Source organism: Suricata suricatta, chromosome 17, assembly GCF_006229205.1.
Source record: "Suricata suricatta isolate VVHF042 chromosome 17, meerkat_22Aug2017_6uvM2_HiC, whole genome shotgun sequence".
Classification (NCBI taxonomy): domain Eukaryota; kingdom Metazoa; phylum Chordata; class Mammalia; order Carnivora; family Herpestidae; genus Suricata; species Suricata suricatta.
The window spans coordinates 9,503,032-9,519,311 of NC_043716.1; the positions used below are offsets into that span (position 1 = coordinate 9,503,032).

The 16,280-nt window shown below is 37.5% G+C and overlaps 1 protein-coding gene and 1 long non-coding RNA gene across 2 annotated transcripts in view; one reads left to right on the forward strand and one right to left on the reverse strand.

Annotated features, from left to right (window-relative positions):
• AKAP10 (A-kinase anchoring protein 10) overlaps nucleotides 1–16,280 on the forward strand; it is a 71,441-nt gene that overhangs the window by 22,696 nt on the left and 32,465 nt on the right. The window lies entirely within an intron of this gene.
• LOC115281549 lies at nucleotides 8,692–15,274 on the reverse strand. Its single transcript, XR_003904372.1, has 3 exons — nucleotides 15,145–15,274; nucleotides 14,326–14,768; nucleotides 8,692–8,813 (listed from the first exon to the last, which is right to left on the reverse strand). It is a non-coding gene; the product is annotated as an uncharacterized LOC115281549 (long non-coding RNA).

A 16,280-nucleotide genomic window follows, 5' to 3' on the forward strand; every position in this document is an offset into this window, starting at 1 on the left:
ATTCAGTATTTATTTGTCTCTTCAGACTCACACTCTTGGTAGCTTGTGATTTAAGTGGTTTTGACTGTGATCATAGGTTTTGGGATTTTTATCTTTGGAAGTTTGATAAATCTGTTTAAATGGGATTATTCCAGAGCATATCTGCATTTGCTTTTGTCCTGCATCTGGGGCCAGCTTCAATACCATCCTCGTACCACTTAAAACTAAAATTTGTTTTGGGTTTTTCAGGCAAACTCTTAGAGCCTGTGGCATGATTTTGATCTAATCTTCTACCCGTTTGGGTCCTGGGCAACTGCGCTGGAAAGGGCACACTTCAAGTCTCTTGACGGTGGTGGTTTTCCCAGGTGAAGGCCTTTCTCCTCTGTACTTTTGCCCATCTTGATCTGCACTGGCTCCTGCAGGTTCACAGTTCTTCATGTGCAATTTAGAAATCCAGAAAGCTTTGACTCTCACAAGTTATTCTTTTAAAAGAACAAAACTTGACCTGGCCTGGTATGAACTTACTGCAGAACTGGAGTTGTGTTTGACTGTGTGGTGGTGTCCCACATGCTAGAGTATATTAACTTGGTTTATATAAACAAGAGCATTACCTCTGTAAAAACTGCCCAGATTCTGAATTCTAAAATATTACTGGCCCCACAGTTTTCGAATTAGGGAATTGCTTGTCCTTGTTTTCTGCCTCTCACAATTTCCCTTGCTTTACCACAAACTCTGATATGATTTTAAGAAAGCATTTTGGGAGAATGTAGTATTGGGAAGAATTTCTTTGAACATCTAGTCTGGCTTGTTGCTGGAAATGGAAGTCTGTTTAATTGTAATATGCTTCATTTGGGGCAGAGGGGGAATGCCTTTTGTTTTGGTGGTAGTTTATTTCAATAAAAAGTAGAAATAGCAGTGGATGACAGGGCACCTGGGTGGTTCAGTCAATTAAGCATCTGACTTCAGCTCAGGTCATGATCTTATGGTTTATGAGTTCAAGCCCCACTTCAGGTTCTCTACTGGCACCTCAGAGCCTGGAGCCTGCTTTGGATTCTGTGTTTCCCTCTCTCTGTCTCTCTCTGCCCCTCTCCCACTCACTCCCACTCTCTCTCCCAAAAATAAATAAACATTAAAAAAAAAAAGAGAGAAAGCAGTGGAGTTATTAAAAGAGTGCTTGTTTTTTCATTTTTCATTAGTTCAACTTTTTTTTTTTTAATGTTTTATTTATTTTTGGGAGAGGGAGACAGCATGAGCAGGAGAGGGTCAGAGAGAGAGGGACACACAGAATCCAAAGCAGGTTCTAGGCTCTGAGCTGTCAGCATAGAGCTTGATGCAGGGCTCAAACCCATGAAGCACGAGATCATGACCTGAGCCAAAGCTGAACGCACATCTGACTGAGCCACCCGGGCACCCCTAGTTTAAAATTTTTTAATGCAGTAGATTTGACCTTTTGGATGTATATTTGTATGAATTTTAACACATGCATAGGTTCCTGTAACTGTCATCACAGCATAAGAATAGTTCTGTCACCTTTGTGGTTAAACCCTCCAGTGTCATATCATTTGGCAACCACTAATCCATTTGATTTTGTAGTTTTGCCTTTTCTGGAATGCCATACAAGTGAATTTTTTTAATATGTAGCCTTTGAGATGGGCTTCTTTGACTCAGCATAATTGAAATTTATCCACGTTGTCAAAATGTTCATGGCTTTTTATTGCTAAGTAATATTCCATTGTATGGATGTACTATCCATTCACCAGTTAAAGAACATCTGGATTGTTTCCAGCTGCTAATGATTATGAATAAAACGACTATAAACAATTGTGTATGTATAGGTTTTTTTGTGTGGACAAAAGTTGTTATTTCTTTAGGACAAATACCAAGTGGTAGGTTTGCTGAATTACGTGGTTTGCTGAATTATGTGTTTAATTATGTTGGAAACTGTCAGACAGTTTTGTAGAGTTGCGTATCTGCCAGCAACATACTCCCATCCTTTCTTGGATTGTCTGTTTTACTAATACTGAATTTTGAGAGTTCTTTTTCTGTTCTGGATATAAAACTGTTTTGGCTATGTGATTAGCAAATGTTTCCTCCTAGTTTATAGCTTGAATTTTCATTCTCTTAATAGTGTCTTTCACAGAACAAGAGGGTTTTTTTTTTATTAATTTAGGAAGTTTTTTCTTTTATGGATTATGCTTTTGAAGTCATACCCTGCGAACTTTTTGTCTAATTAACAGTCATGAAGATTTTTTCTTGTGTGTTCTTCTCAAAGTAATATGGTTTTACCCCTCACATTTAGATAAATGATCTATTTTGAGTTAATATTATGTAAGATGTAAGGGGTGGTCAAATATTTTTGTATTGGCTTTTATTTTTGCATATGAATACCCAGTTGTTCCAACACCACTAACTGAAAAGACTGCCTTAACTGTATTCACTTGCCCTGTACCTTAGCCATATTTGTGTAGGTCTGTCTATGGACTCTGTTCTGTTCCATTGATGAATGGGTCTATTCCTTCATCGATCAGTACCCACTGTCTTTATTACTGTGGCTTTACAGTAAGTCTTAAAATTAGATAGTATGAGTTCTCCAAGTTTGTTCTTTGTCAGAATGTTCTGTCTAGTTTTTTTTTTTCTCTTCTAACTATAATCTTTAACATAGTCTTGTCTATATAAGAAATCCTGATGGGGGGTGCCTGGGTGGCTCAGTCAGTCAAGCCTCTGACTTCCCTCAGATCATGATCTCACAGTTGGCGGATTCAAGCCCCCCATTCGGCTCTGTGATGACAGTTTGGAGTGTGGAGCCTGCTTCAGATTCTGTGTCTCCCTCCCCGACTCATGCTCTGCCTCTCTCTCTCTCTTTCAAAAATAAACATTAAAAGAGAAAAGAAAAAAAATCGTGATGGAGTTTTTATTGGAATTGCTTTCAGTCCTTTGGTCAGTTTGATGAGAATTTACATGTTAACTGTGTTAAGTCTTCTAATACATGAACATGGAGTATCTTTTTATTTACTTAGGTCTTTGATTTCTTTCATCATCATTATATACTTCTCAGCATACACATCCTTCATATATTTTGTTAAACTTATTTCTAAGTATTTCTTTTTGGTGCTGTCATGAACGCAATTTTGTTTTTAATGTTTTTATTTATTTTTGAAAGAGTGTGAATAGGGTAGGGACAGAGAAAGAGGAAGACCGAGGATCTGAAGCAGGCTCTGTGCTGACGACAGAGACCCAAATGCAGGGCTTGAACTCATGAACCATTAGATCATGACCTGAGCTGAAGTCAGATGCTCCATTGACTGAGCCACCCAGGCGCCCCATGAATGCTACTTTTAGAACTTTTTGTTTCTAATTTTGTATTGCTAGTATATAGAAATATGATTGGCTTTTATATGTTAACCTCTTCTGTGACCTTATGAAACACTACTTCTAGTCCTTCTTCTGTAGATTGCTTGGGATTTTCTACGTAGACGTTGATGTTGTTTGTGAACAGGGACAGTTACTTCTTGCGTTCCAATCTTTTTTTTTTTTTCCTTTTCCCCTTGCCTTATTGCATTAGCCAGGACTTCCATATTGTGTTGATTGGGAGTGGTGAGAAGGAGTATTCTTGTCTGGTTCCTGATCTTGAAGGGAAAGCATTTAGTCCTTATCCACCAAGTATGAGGTTAACCGTGGGTTTTTCATAAGCGCTCTTTATCAGGGCGATGGAGTCTGCTCTTAGTGGTCTCATGAAAGTTGGTTGAATCCTGGTGTTGAATTTTGTCACATATTTTTTTGTGTCATTTGATATGACCATATAGTTTTCCTTTTTTTTCTCTTAAGGTGATGGGTTATATTGATTTTTAAAGTTTGAATAACCTTGAATTCCCAAGGTGAGCCCCATTTGGTTCTGTGGTGTGTATTATTCTTATATGTCGCTGGATTTGATCTTCTAAATTCTGTTAAGCATTTTTGCATTTATCTTTTTGATGGATTTGGTCTATAGTTTTCATGTACTGCTTGTGTCAGATTTTAATATCAATGTAATGTTGGCCCCAAAAAATGAATTGGGAAGTTTTCATACCACTTCTGGTTTCTGGAAGAGATCATGAAGAATTGTTGGGGTTTTTGTGTGTGCTTTTTCAGAATGTTTCAAACTATGAATTCAGTTTCTTTAATAGATACGGGACTATTCAGGTTATCTATTTTCTCTTGAGGGTATGTTAGTACTTTGTGACTTTCAAGGAATTATTAATTTCATTAACTTGTTGAATTTATGGGCATGTAATTATCTAGCATTCCCTTACTGTCTTTATTATCTCGAGTTTGTAGTAATATCCCTTTTTCATTACTGATATTGGTAATTGTGTCTTCTTTTTTCCTTTGCCAGTGTATATAGGGGTTTAATCTTTTTATAAAGAACCAGCTTTTGATTTAATTGATTTTTATCTGTTTTTCTTGTTTCAATTTTATGGATTTTCTGCTATGTGTTATTTCGTCCTCCTGCTTGCTTTAGACTTTTTCTCATTTCTTAAGATAGAAAATAAATTGTTTATTTGAGGCCTTTTTTTATTATTTGAAAGATATTATTTTTTTAAGTAATCTCTACACCCAATGTGGGGCTCAAACTTATAACCCTGATGTCAGGAGTTGCGTACTTTACAGATTGAGCCAGCCAGATGCCCCAAGAGACCTATCTTTTCTTTTTTCTTTTTTTAAGTTTATTCTGACAAAGAGAGAGCTTGCTCACATGCATAGGCACACAAACAGGAGGGGGCAGAGAGAGAGAGAGAGAGAGAGAGAGAGAGAGCGAGCGAGCGAGAGCCCCAAGCAAGCTCTGCACTGTCTGTACAGAGCCCTATGTGGGGCTTGATTCCACAACCCTGGGATCATGACCTGAGTAGAAATCAAGAGTCAGACACTTAACCGACTGAGCCACCCAAGCACCCCGAGACCTTTCTTTTTTAAGATAAGCTTGTAATGCTATAAATTTCCTTCTAATCACTTTTATCTAGCTACACCCCACAAATTTTGATACTTTGAATTAAGCAAAAATGAAATGTCTACTTTCTCTGGAGTCTTATTCTTTTCCCCATGATTATTTAGAAATACGTTGTTTGATTTTCAGGTGTTTGAAGAATTTTTTTCTGGTTTTGTTACTGACTTCCCATTTAATTATGGTTAGAAAACATACTTTGAATTTTTTCAATTCTTTTAAATTTGTTTAAAAAAATTTTTTAATGTTTATTTAGAGAGAGAGAGAGTACAAGCAGGGGAGGGGCTGAAAGAGAGGGAGACACAGAGTCTGAAGCAGGATCCAGGCTCTGAGCAAGCATTCAGGACAGAGCCTGATACAGGGCTTGAACTTACCAGCCCTGAGATCATGACCTGAGCCAAAGTTGGAGCTCAACTGACTGAGCCACCCAGGTTCCCCTAAATTTGTTAAAATTTTTAAATAGCCTAGGACATGGTTTATCTTCGTGAACATCTCATATACAGTGAAAAGAATAGACTGCTGTCTGAGGGGCGCCTGGGTGGTTAAGCGTTCAACTTCAGCTCAGGTCATGATCTCGCAGTCCGTGGGTTCGAGACCCACATCGGGCTCTGGGCTGACAGCTCAGAGCCTGGAGCCTGCTTCAGATTCTGTGTCTCCCTCTCTCTTTGCCCCTCCCCTGCTCATTCTGTCTCTCAAAAATAAATAAACATTAAAAAAAAATTTTAATAAATATGCTGCTGTTTGATAGTTTTCTATAGATGTCATTTTAGATGGAGCTGGTTGATGATGACATCAGAATTTCTGTGTCCTCTTGCCAGTACTTTTATGCTTTTTATATCTGTTACTGAGAGAGGAGTGCTGGAGTCTCCAACCATAGTTGTGGATTTTTCCAGTTGTGCTTTGAGTTCTGTTTTTGCATGTATTTTGAGCCTTTGTTGTTAGGTTTGTACCTATTTAGGATCATTGTATCTTCTTGGTGAATCGATCTTATCCTTATGTAATGTTCCTCTTTGGTAACTTCACTTGTTATACGTTCAGAAGTCTCTTCTGTCTGACTTATATAGCCACTGCAGTTCATGGTACATCTTTTTCTATCCCTTTACGTTTGACTTGCCTTTATCATTTTTAAAGTGAGTTTCTTTTGATAGCATGTAGTTGGGTCATTTTTTTTTTAATCCATTTTGACAACCTGGTTTTTTGTTGATAAATTTATTTCAGTGTAAGTTGTAGTGTAGTTCTTTATATTAACTGTAGTTAATTAACTTATATATAATTAAGTGTAATTATTAATGTGTTTGAATGTATGTCTTCTGTTTTATTTTTTGTTTGTTCCCTCTGTTTCCCACCCTTGGATTTCCTATTCTCTTTCTTTTGGATTGTTTGAGTTTTTTAAAAGAATTTACCCACTTAGTTCTTTTTAAATTAAAGAAATTTTTTTATTTTTGATACAGAAAGAGACAGAGCAAGAGAGGGGGAAGGGCAGAGAGAGGGAGACACAGAATCGGAAGCAGGCTCCAGGCTCTGAGCTGTCAGCACAGAGCCTGACGTGGGGCTTGAACCCACGAACATGAGATCATGACCTGAGCCGAAGTCAGAGGCTTAGCCGACTGACCCACCCAAGCACCCCTATCCATTTAGTTGTTGGTGATATCCTTTGTGTAGGCTTTTAATGGTTTCTCTAGGGATTACAGTATACATACCATCATACATACACAGTCTACTTAAAATTAGCATTTTATCACATCAAGTGGGCCATGTAGGTTCCTTTGTCTCCCCACTTATGTGGTGTCGTTGTCATCCACTTTGGTTGAAAACCCCATCAGGCAATGTCAGGAATTTGGCTTTCAACTGTTGGACACGACTTAAAGAACTTAAAAGAATTATCTATTACTTGTAAGGCCAACATTATCTGTTGCTCTTCCTTTGTTCCCGAAGTTCAGTTATTATTTCTGTTATTCCACCAGCATCTCAAAGATCCCTCTAGCATTTCTTCTAGAGCAGGACTGCTGTCAGAATTTTCTCATTGATTTTCCATCTAAGACTCTTGTTATTTTGAAGCAATTTTCATTTGATAGAGAATTTGAGGTCAGTAGTTCTTTTCTCTTGCCACTTTAAAAGTTCTGTTTTGGACCTCTGGCCTCCATGGTTTCTAGGAGAAATCTGTAGTCTTGGAATCATTATTACCTTATACTTAGCATCTTTTTTATAGCTGCTTTTGAAATTTTTTCCCCTGTCTTCAATGTCCAGCCATTTGATTATAGTGTTTCTTCCCATGTGAGGTTCACTGAGCTTTTTGATTTTCAAAGTTTGGTTTTTGGCCATTTTGGGAGGAAGTTTTCAGCCATTGTTCTTTCACTTTTTTGTTTTGTTTTATTTTTTGTTTTGTCTTGTTTTTGGCCCTGTACTTCTTTCCCTTTCTTCTGAGATTTTAATTACCCAGATGTTGTATCTTTGTCGTTGTCCTGCAGATCCTTGAGGCTCTACTGTACTTTTGTCTAATTTTATTTTCCTGTTGTTCAGCTTGGAAATTTTCTATTCGTATATCTCTGAATTCACTGAGTCTTTATTCTGTCATTTCCATCATGCTTTGAAGTACTTAGGTTCTTTTTTTTTTCCCCCTGAAGCTTTCATTTGTTGTTTCTTCTTTTATCTTCTGCTTCTCTGCAGAGGTGGTCTTTCCATTTGTTTCAAGAATATTCGACCTTACTTCTTGGAACATGGTTATAAAAAAAATCTTTGTTCTATAATTCCACCATCTGTATATCTGTGTCATCTTATTTGACTTTTCCCTTCTGAGATAATGGGATTTTTCTGGGTTTTTACATGACAGTTAATTTTGGATTGTATTATGGACAGTTTGACTTACATGATCCTGGATCATGTCTAGAGCCTGTAAAGAATGTTGAATTTTTGCTTTAGCAAGAAATTCACCTGGTTATGTTTAACCAAGTTCCAAATAGCATTCTGTAGACTGTGGTTCCAGAGTCAATTCAGGTTTGGATTTTGTTTGTATATATGCCTGCTAGTATCCAGTCTGGGACCTCACCAGTGGAAAGGTCATAGTTTAGTTCTCAGACCCATTGGTTTGCTGTTACAGTTTTGTTTAAAAGTATCAAAACTTCTTTCAGTTAGTTTTAATCCCCCCAAAAACAAATGTGCATCAGTGTCCCTACAGCATCTTACAGCATTTGTCTAAGATTGTCAGCTGTTTTTCGTGTGGAAAAGCAAGAACTGAGAAACAACCCAGGTTCTGATTTTTAGGTTTTTGACAGACATTTGCTTCAAAACTAATGTCTTTGGAAGCGCCTGGGTGTCTCAGTCAGTTAAGTGTCCAGCTTCAGCTGAGATCATGATCTCATGGTTCGTGGGTTCAAGCCCCATGTTGGGCTCTGTGCGGAAAGCTAGCTCAGAGCCTGGAGCCTTCTTCACATTCTGTGTCTCCCTCTCTCTCTGACCCTCCCTTGCTCACACTGTCTCTGTCTCTCAAAAATAAATAAAAAGCATTAAAAAATTTAAAAAAAACTAATGTCTTTGTTTTGATGAACAATTTGCTCATAGTGACTATACAGTAAATGTTTGTTGAGAGAGTGGAATTAGCTTGGATTATGTTTATATCTCGTTAAAGGCAAAACAGTCCTCCCAAATCTTCACAATTGATACCTTTCTTCAAGGCCCTGGTTGTAGAGGTGATTGATTAATTAATTAATGTAGAGAAAAAACAAGCACAACTTCCCTTCCCAGAACATATCTTTTTATAGCTCTCTGTATTAGAGACAGCACTGATCGTGAGTCATACCTGAACTTTTGTCCCATTTCTGGAACTTTCTCTTTTCTTCATGAATTCTTTTTTCTTTTTCTGTTGTGGTAAGAAAAGATACATGAACTCTACCCTCTTAACAAACTTTTAAGTGTACATACAGTATTGTTAACTATACATACAGTGTGTGTAGCAAATCTCTGGAATTTATTCACCTCGAGTAACAAACTATATACCTGGTAACAGCAACTCTAGTTCTCCCTCCTTCCAGCTCTTAACAGCGATAATTCTAGTTTTTGCTTCTCTGAGTTTGACTATTAGATACCACATATCAGTGGAATCTTGCAGTATTTTGTCCTTCTGTGACTGGCTTATTTAGCATTATGTAAGACATAGCTTCATTTATGTTGTTACATATGTTAGGATCTCCCTTTTTTTTATGGCTGAACAATATTCCATTGTATGTATATACCATATTTTGTTTATACATTTATCCATCCATGGACCTTTGGTTGTTTCTATTTCAAGATCCTGATTTTAATTTTATGTGTGTGTATATATATATATATACCCTCAGAAGTGGCATTGCTGGATCATAGAAGAGTTCTATTTTTTATTTTTTATGTTTTGAGGACGCCCCATACTGTTTTCCATAGGAGCGACACCATTTTACATTCCCACCAATAGTGTGTGTGGACTCCAACCCTCCAGTTCCTCCACATCTCACCAACACTTGTTAATGTGTTCTTTGTTGTTTTGGTCTTTTATAATGGTCATCCTAACATGTATGAGATGGTATCTCATTATGGTTTTGTTCTGTTGATCTCTATGTCTGTCTCTATGCCAGTACCATACTGTTTTCCTTATTGTAGCTTTGTAATATATTTTGACATCAGGAGGTGTGATGCCTTTGGCTTTGTTCTTTTGTCTCAAGATTGTTTTGGCTATTTGGGTCCATTGTGGTTCCTTATGAATTTTAGGATTGGTTTTTCGATTTCTGAACAAAAAATACCATTGAGATATTGATAGAAATCGAATTGAGCCTGTTGAACACTTTTGGGTAGTGACATCTTTACAATATTAAGGCTTTCATTGCATCAACACAAACTGGTTTTCCATTTGTGTCCTCTTTTAAGTTCTTTTGGAAGTGTGTTACAGTTTTAAGTGTACAGATCTTTCACTTCTTTGGTTAAATTTATTCCTAAGTATTTTATTCTTTGTGATGCTATTGCAAGTGGGATTCTTTGCTTAATTTCCTTTTATTATAGGATAGTTTGTTAGTATATAGAAACACAACTGTTTTTAAAATGTTCTTTATTTAATTTTGAGAGATAGAGCACAAGCAGGAGAGGATCATAGAGAGAGGGAGACACAGAATCTGAAACAGGCTTCAATTCACAAACCATGAGATCATGACCTGAGCTAGAGTTAGACATGTAATCAACTGAGCCACCCAGGTGCCCCGAAACGCAACTAAGTTTTGCATGTTGATTTTTATATCCTGTAATTCTGGATTAATCTATCAGTTTTTTGTGGAGTCTTCGGGGTTTTCTTTCTTTTTTCTCTAACTTTTGTGTCTTTTTTTTTTTTTAAGTTTATTTATTTTGAGAGAGAGAGAGGGAGACAGGGGATCCCAAATAGGCTCTGCATTATCAGTGCAGAGCCCAATGTGGGAGCTTGAACTCATGAACTGTGAGATCATGTCCTGAGCCAAAATCAAGAGTCAAATGCTTAATCCATTGAGCCATCCAGCACCCTAGGATTTTCTACATATAGGATTTAGTCATCTGCAGATAGAGGGATTTAACTTCATTCTTTCCAATTTGGTAGGGCCTCCCCTTTTTTTCCTATCCCAATAGCCTTGGCTAGATTTCCAATACTACGTGACTAGAGGTGTTAAAAGTGGACATCTTGCCTTGTTCCTGATATTAGAGGAAAAGCTTTCAGTTTTCCATGATTGAGTATGATGTTAGCTGTTTATTTTTCATGTGTGGCGTTTATTATGTTGAGATCATTTCCTTTTGTTCCTAGTGTGTTGAAACTTTTAAATGATGAAAGTGTTGAATTTTGTCAGATGCTTCTTCTGCATCTATTGAGTAGATCGCATGATGTTGATCCTTCGGTGTGTTGAAGTGCTGTGTCACTAGAGTTGATTTCTGTATGTTGAACTGTCCTTGTACTCCAAGGATGAATTGGTCCTGGTGTGTGATGCTTTTAACGTACTGTTGAATTCTGTTTGCTGGTATTTTGTTGAGGGTTTTTGCATTTTTGTTCATCAGGGATATTGTTCTGTAGTTTTCTTGTGGTGCCTTTGGTTTTGGTATTAGGGTAATGCTGGCCTCATAAAATGAGTTTGGAAGTGTTCCTTCCTTTTTCATTTTTTTGGAAAGAGTTTGAAAAGGATTAGTGTTAGTTCTTTAAATGTTTGGTAGAATTCACTAGTGAAGCCATCTTCCCCTGGGGTTTTCTTTGTTGGAAGGGTCTTGGTTACTGATTCAGTCTCCTTACAAATTATAGATGTGTTTACTTTCTGTTTCTTGATGATTCAGTGTTAGTAGGTTATATGTTTCTAGAGGTTTACCTTTTTCTTCTTGATTGTTGGCACAGATCTAGTTTGTTGGTATATAATTGCTCACGATAATGTCTTATGATAACTTTTGTCTCCGTGGCATTAGTTGTAATACCTCCTTTTTTATTTTATTTGCATCGTCTGTATTTTAGCCTGCTAAAACTTGGTCAATTTTGTCACTTTTTTTAAAAAACCAACTCATTGATTTTTTTATTATTCTTTATTTTGTTTATTTTTGCTTTGTTAGTCCTTCTAACTCTGGGCTTACTTTGTTATTTCTAGTCTCTTTTGTAAAGGTAGGTTCTTTGAGATCTTTCTACTTTCTTAATGTGAGCATTTATAGCTATAAATGTTCCTCTTGATACTGGTTTTACTGGATTTCATTTTGGTATATTGTATTTTCTTTCTCTCAAGATTTTTTTTTTAAGTAGGCTACATGCCCAGTGGGAGGTTCGAACTCACCATCCCAAGATCCAAGAGTTGCATGGTCTACTGACTGAGTCAGCCAGGTACCCCTGTCTGTAGATATTTTTTAAATTTCCTGACGTATTTTTCAACTCATTCATTATTCAAGAGTATATTATTTAATTTTCACATGTTTCTGAATTTTCCAGTTTTCTTTTTGCTTTTGATTTCTGGGTTTATTCCATTGCTGTTGGAAAAGATATTTGTTATGATTTCTGTCTTAAATTTAAAACCTGTTTTTGACATAACATGCAATCTGTCCTAGGAAATGATCTAAATGTGTTAAGAAGAATGTATATTCCCTTCTGCTGCCATAAGGTGGAATGTTCTGTACATGTCTGTTAGGTCCTTTTGGTCTGTGATAGTATTTGAGTTCTCTGTTTCCTTCCTGATTTTCTATCTGGATATTCTGTATCCATTATTGAATATGAGGTATTGATGTCTTCTATTATTGTTTCAGTGCTTATTTCTTCCTTCACTTCTGTCAGTGGTTGATTTAATATTTAAATGCTCTGATGTTAGGTACATATGTATTTATAATTGTTATGTCTTCTAGGTGGATTGACCCTTTTATCATTGTCTCTTATGACAATTTTTGACATAAAGTATATTTTTGTCTGATACAAGGTTAGTCTCCTTTCCCCTGCTCTCTTTTGGTTACCGTTTGCATGGAGTATCTTTAACATCCCTTCACTTTGAGCCTATGTGTATCCTTAAATCTAAAGTGAGTTCTTGGGGTGCCTGGTTGGCTCAGTTGGTTAAGTGTCTGACTTCAGCCCAGGTCATGATCTCACAAACCGTGAGTTCAAGCTCCTCATCAGGCTCTGTGCTGACAGCTCAGAGCCTGGAGCCTGCTTCAGACTCTGTCTTTGCTCACGCTCTCTCACTCTCACTCTCGCTCTCAAAAATAAACATTAAAAGCAAATTTTTGAGTCTTGTAGACGGCATGTAGTGGGATCTTGATTATTTTTAAAAAATACATTCAGCCTATGTCTTTGGGGAATTTAATCCATTTACATTTAAAGTAATTATTGATAGGGTAGGATTTACTGATGCCATCTTGTCATTGTTCTTGTCAGTGGCTTTTAGGTCTTGTTCCCTCTTTTCATCTCTTTTCCCTTGTCTTTGTGTTTCCTTGTTCCTGTGTAGTGACATTTAAGATTTCTTTCTCATTCTTTTGTGTGTCTTCTGGAGATATTTTTATTGTGGTCACCATAGGACTTACATAAAAGATAGCAATCTATTTTAAGCTGATAACTTCAGTAACATACAGAAACTATATTTTTGCTTCTCCCTGGACCCTCCCTCACCCCAGCACTTCCTTAATAAGTCATTTAAAATTTTTGTATATAAGGTTTTTTTTCTCTGTAAAAATAGGGATAATAATTTATTCTTTAAAAAATAATCTAGTCTCTTAACCCAGGGGTTCTCAAAGTAGGTTTGCACATCCATAGAGAGTCCCTGAGAATTTTTTCAACAGGTTACATGTAGTCCAAACTGTTCCACAATAATTCTGAGATGTCTTTTTCACAGTGTTGACATTTGTAGTGATGGTGCAAAGGGAATTGTGGAAAAACCCGCTGACCTTGGGCCAGATTGTCCTAATAGTCATTTTGCACTGCTACGTACTCCCAGTAAAACTGTCGGTTTTACTTAAATATGCCTTTGGGGAAGTAGATAATTAACTTTATTAAATCTAAACTCTTGGGTGTATTCATTTTTTTAAGATATAAGTGTGTTTATTTTATTTTTAAGTGTTTATTCAAAGTCAGTTTGTTAATTTGCAGTGTAATACTAGTTTCAGGTGCGCAGTATACCGGTTCAGCACTTCTGGGCGACACCCGGTGCTCACCACCACATGGGTGTGCGGTTCTGTTTTGTGAGCTCAGTTAGCTGCTGTTTTAATGTAATACCATTTTTACTTCAAAGAATTACTGGTTCAGACTTGGGTATTTGCCAGATATTTTCTTAAAAAGTGAATCGCGCTTGACATTTCATAGAAAACAGCTAATAGTATTTGTTGCTTATGATAACATGTAAGCTTTTCAAGTGAATATTAGAATTTTGGAAAATTCGTAATCACCACCCTAAGCTTTGAGAGCTTTAAAGAGCGTGCTGATATTTGGTGATATTAATTATGTAATTTCTTGTTTTACAGTGTATGATGCAGGGTATCAACATTTGGAAGGTCTACATAAGTCAGTGAACCATTATTTTCCAAAATATTCAAAAACATATATGATGTCAGGGCACCTGAGTGGTTCAGTTGGCTGAGCATCCAACTCAATCTTAATTTAGGCTCAGATCGTGATCTCACAGTTTGTGATATTGAGCCCCGCCCACATTGGGCTCTGCACGGACAGTGCAGAGCCTGCTCCCTATCTCTCTACTCCTCCCCTGCTCTCTCACTCTCTCTAAAAAATTATAAGCATTTAAAAATTTTTGAAACTATGATGATAAACTATAAAATCATGAGTAAAAGATCTACTAAACATGGGAGATACACCATTGGATTTTAATATAAATATAACAGACAAGTTCACTGATAGGGTTTGCACTTCTACCATTTTAACTTACCTTTAAGAAACTACCACTTGTCACATTTTGGTGTAGTATCAAAGAAGAATTTATCCACAGTGATCTCAAACAGCTATTAAAATAGTCCTTTTTCCATCTCTGCCTATCTGAGGCGAGATTTTCTTATTATGAGTCAAAGAAAACCATTCCTCTGTTCACAGCACTTGTGACACCAAACATGCGGGCTTTCCACGCCAAGCACTTCTCCAGTTCTCTGTGGGCTCCTGCCCACTGGGGGTCCTACCGTTTAATGCATTTTGGCCGCGGCTACCCGGAGTTAGCGCAGACATTGCAGGCTAAAGGTGTAGTTCCTCAAGATTGCCGCCCGCTTCAGATGCCAGTTGCAAGTCCCAAGTACAGTTGTCATCTGTATTTTTGGCCAACCAGCTATAAATCCAGGATTTCCACAACTTCTCGTGTTCAGTAATCTGATAGCTCACAACCTAGGAAAGCATTTTACTTACATTTACTGGTTTATTTTAAACTATGTCATGGGGTACCTGGGTGGCTCAGTTGGTTAAGCATCTGACCTTTGGTTTCGGCTCAGGTCATGATCTCACGGTTTGTGAGTTTGAGCCCCACGTCAGTCTCCAGGCTGACAGCATGGAGCCTGCCTGGGATTCTCTCTCTGCCCCTCCCTTGCTTGCTCTCTCTCTCCCTCAAATATACTTAAAAATAATAAAGTACATCTTAAAGCATACAAATGAACCATGAAATGAAGAAGTACATAGGGGAAGGCCAAGATCCCAAGTGCAAGAGCCTGTGTCTCGGAGGGGTTGGGGCGTGCCACCCTCCCAGCACATGGATGCATTCACCAACCTGGAAGCTCCGAACCACTTCATTAAGGGTTTTCTACAACGTGGGCACGATTGATTAAATTATTGGCCATTGGTGCTTAACTTGATGATCCCCAGCCCCTCTGCCCTCCCTGGAGGTTGGGGGGTGGGGCTGAAAATTCCAGTTCTGTGATCACAGTTTGTTCCTCTGGCAACCAGCCCCATTCTGCACGTCACCTCATTACCATAAGCTTTCCTATAGTTCTTGAAAGGGGCTTATTATGAATAACAAAATACGTTCCTCTCACCCTACTGCTTAGGAGATTCCAGGGGTGGGTTTTGGAAGCTCTGTGAGGGGCCGGAATGGAGTGTGGGGTGGTACCGCCGCATCAGAATAAGCGTCAGCGAACACAGGACAGCACAGCAGGTTGAAGGCCAGAGCAGATAACGAATCCAGCAGTTTGCTGTCAAGACAAAAATGTAAAAAAAAAAAAAAATGCGCTCTTTTCACTAATTTTTTCAGTTTGGAAAATTGGTTTTTTCCCATAAAAAAATAAAAATTTTCCCATAAAAAATATTTCCCAATTATAACAGATTTAATATTGTTTATTTTAACTGAATCAAATATATTTTTTCTAATTTTTATTTCTAATACCTTAATATCTCTAGATAAAAGCTCTTTAGGTTCTTCAGTTTGGCTTAAGGTTACAAAGAAGTCCTGAGACTAAAGAGTTTGAGATCTGTTGTTTGACCTCCTAGCGTTGTTGAAAGTCAAAGGAGTGTATTCCTGAACCTTGTGGTTCCTGAACCATAAACCTGAAATCATTTTCTAAAATATGTATTTTTTTTAATGTTTATTTTTGAGAGAGAGACTCAGAATGCAAGCAGGGGAGGGGTAGAGAGGGAGACACAGAGTCTAAAGCAGGCTCCAGGTTCTGAGCTGTCAGCACAGACCCTGGACATGGGGCTTGGACTCAGGAACTACAAAATCATGACCTGAGCTGAAGTCGGACGCCCAACCGCCTGAGCCACCCAGGCGCCCCATTTTTAAAAATATTTTAAGTGTTGATTTATAAATAATTTTGGAGTTCTTGCTGTTCATATTGCTGTACAGGTCCCTCAGCTTGAGATTTTGGAGAAGAGATGTGGAAAAAGAACATGCGTAACTAATTGCTATTG